Here is a 3,490-nt window from a genome sequence, read left to right as displayed (position 1 = left end):
AAGTGGCTTGTAATCGATCTTGTTCACTTGGTTTTAAATTGGAAATAAGAGTTCGAAAGTTTGACGTTTGACTTATTTTTAAAGTTTTTGTGCTTCAGAGAGGAGTTTGCTGTGATTTCCGTCTTGAACCATTCAGTTTTTGATGTAGAGATTGCAGCATTCTGAAGAATAATTTAAAACATGAATTTTTGAATATCTTTTATTGGTATTTTTGCCTTATTCTTCGACGTACCATTTCGACTAGCTTAAAAAGATGATTCTATATTTTTCTATCTATTTTTAAGATGCGTGTATTTTTTTGATCTTTTAATGACTATGAAATTTTAAACTTCATTTTTTTAAAATTATCTTAACATAAACCAAATTCCAAAATCGCAAAATATGATAAATATCTTTAAAATTCTTTAAGCGACAATGCCTTCTGTAGGCAGCATCGATTGAGCTGTCAAGTTGTCAGATAAATTGTCTATTTATATACGAAATGAAGCTATAACGAATATATTTATAAACATAAAGCTAATATCATGTTACATTTTCAGAAAGCGAAGAGATTTACTGCATTCAAAGTTTTATGATTTATTTTATTTTGATAAATTGCTACAGCCTGGCTCTATATTATACCAGAGTTTACTGGCTGTCGAAATAAAAACAGACGATATTATAATTGTTACTTCAAAGCTCATTTTTTTGGTAAAGAAGAATGTCCACTTTTATCGCAGTTGCTTATACATAGTAAAAAATATAATTTGATGAATATTTTAATTATTATATTTTGTTTATAAAATACTTATCTTAAGTGTACATATAATCAAAGTTGTTTGTTGATATTTTAGTAATAAGTAGTTGTGTGAAACAATACATACATATATTATGTCAAAGAAAAATTATAACAAATTGTTTTCCTGCTCTTCTTTTGCTGCAAAACACGTTATATGAGTAAGTATAGGAAATTATGATGAATTTAGACCGCGTATTTGGATATGCAAGTGAATTTATCAAGATTTTTATAGGAATGAGCAATAAATCACGACGAAGGTTAAATCAAATAAAACAGAGGTAACTCAATCAAAAAGGCCGACAAGGTGATTATATTAAATGTACGCGCAGACGGGGTCGTTGAACTTCCTGGAGGGTGGAAAGGGATGGAGAATAAGCCCTTAGACACCCCTTTCTAGCCTTCGATGTTTGAGACAAATGATAGTGTTTTAAACGGTTTTGTTAAAATATAGGTGCAGTTAATTTTTTTTTTACTTTAAGTATATGAGTCTCTCAAGAATAAAATTTAAGCGTGAGATTCTTACTCTTTAATTTTAATTTCTTAAGGTTTATTGTTATTGAGTAGGATAAAAAGATTTGTTTTTTAAATGGTATTTTAAATCTCTTTTGTAACAAAAATATAACGATTAGAACATTGTGTGCTTAAAAATGGTTTAATTTTTATGAAAATATCGTGGTATGCCGTAATTTATTTAATATTTATGTCGCGGGAAAATTCACAAATAACGATGTCACACGCACAAAATATATTATATCATCTAACTGTCCAAACTCTACTCTTTCAAGTCAAAATAAAAACAAAAACTTTTCACATAACTCTACAACTTAACACTCAATACAACCAAAAGGAGAGTTGTAAATTGTAGAGTTGTAGACAGCGTCGTCGTCGTCACCTCACTTCCGGGCCCCACTGTAACAGCAAATTGTCACGGCATTTGCATCACAAGGGCCGCCGGTTCACTTCTCACTACGTTTAATTCAGACTTGCAACTAACGAGCAAAATTATTGCATGATGGAGGTTATAATTGGGGCCCCTTTTGTCGACGAAATTGGCTCCTATTTCTATCTTTCTACTGAAAATTTTAGTGTGGTTGTATGTTTAATTGTTTTGAGTGTAGGTTATTTTTTATTTTCAGCTTCCATTTGTGTTGGTATATCATGTTTGATTAAATATTTTTCAAAGTGAATTTTAGTTGTTTATAGATTTCATATTATTTGTTTTTGTGACATTTGATGTTTGAGAGTTCAAAATAGAAATACTTATTCAACACTTATTACAAAGTAGTAAAGCAGGTACTTGTAAAATTGCATATACATTTATTTATATGTCTCTGCCTTAAAAAAAGTATGTGATATTTGCCATTTAGAGTTCTATATAACAATAGAAGGAAACTAATAACATACACATATTACGTTAGAATGTGTACAGATGATGATAACTCTACCCATCCAATGTTCTTCAGATTAACACCAAATGCAATGTATTGAACATGATAAGCTGCCAGATACTGGAACATATAGCGAAAGTACAGTCTGTAGCAAAGATTAATTGGCACAAAGAGATTTTCAGAAATTGGTTAAAAACGATTTTTGATATTGGGATTTACCAAATATTCAACATTTTATTTATGCTACTATGTATCCTAGTTTTAAAGTTAAGTTAATCCTACTTGATTGTACCCCGAAGCTTTATAATGTATTTTTTTCTTATTGAAAATTATGGTGAAGAAACAAATAATTAAGAAATAATATAAAACTATATTTGATGCCCCGTATGATGATATGAACCGTACCGAAGATGCCTAACAAAAATAAATGAATGTTTTATTTATAATTATGAAATAATCTTTTTTTGAAATATTTTTTCATTTATTTCGTTTGCTTTCTTTTTCTTTAATTTTCGTACCAAGGAATATGCGAACTGTCATGCATACCCTCATTCGGCATATCAACTGTAGTAACGCAATGTGATCAAATCCAATGATAACGGCATTCATCGTTTACAGTGCCTCAATAAAATTAAAATATATTTTGTCATGGTTCATGACATGTTCAGTTCATAGATTTATGTTTCTGATTGTACATCGCCTAATGAGTACGCCGTCTGCTGACTATCTATTAGATTTCACTTAATTGATGATACGTGTCCAGTAATGTACATTGTTTGGTGCATCCATTACGATGAAGATACATTTATGTAGGTCTTTGAAAACTAGAAATTTGGATAGACCTCAACTGAATTTTCAATACCAGCCTAGATGTCTAGAAGTGAAGAATCTCGCAAAAGAAATCCAGAACCGCTAGTCCATCCCGATAAGACGAATCTGAAATACCGCATGAAAAGTATTTTTTTAATCAATGACCAGGACTTGTAATGTACTTTTTAAACAGTAAGCAACGCAGAATAACCGCCTACTACTTGACAAACCCAACGAAAAAACAATCTAAACTGCTAACACGTAAGACACAATTTCCATTGCAGCTAATCATCTACTTACATCTTAAGGCGTACAAACAATGTAGATCTAGCCTTCTGGTATTTAAAGATAAAGTGCCTGCAGCGACTGCCCCGACTTGTCCGACTCGAATAATCTACACGATAATAGATTTCCCCCCATTTGACGTCCCTTACAAGGAAGTCTTTAGTACTTTCATTGTAGAGACTCATTAAGTACTGCAAAGGATCCTTGTTTGTGCCTTTTTAACATAGCG

The sequence above is a fragment of the Trichoplusia ni genome, chromosome 15 (genome assembly GCF_003590095.1).
Source record: "Trichoplusia ni isolate ovarian cell line Hi5 chromosome 15, tn1, whole genome shotgun sequence".
In the NCBI taxonomy this organism is placed as follows: Eukaryota; Metazoa; Arthropoda; class Insecta; order Lepidoptera; family Noctuidae; genus Trichoplusia; species Trichoplusia ni.
This window is presented reverse-complemented; position numbering follows the sequence as displayed.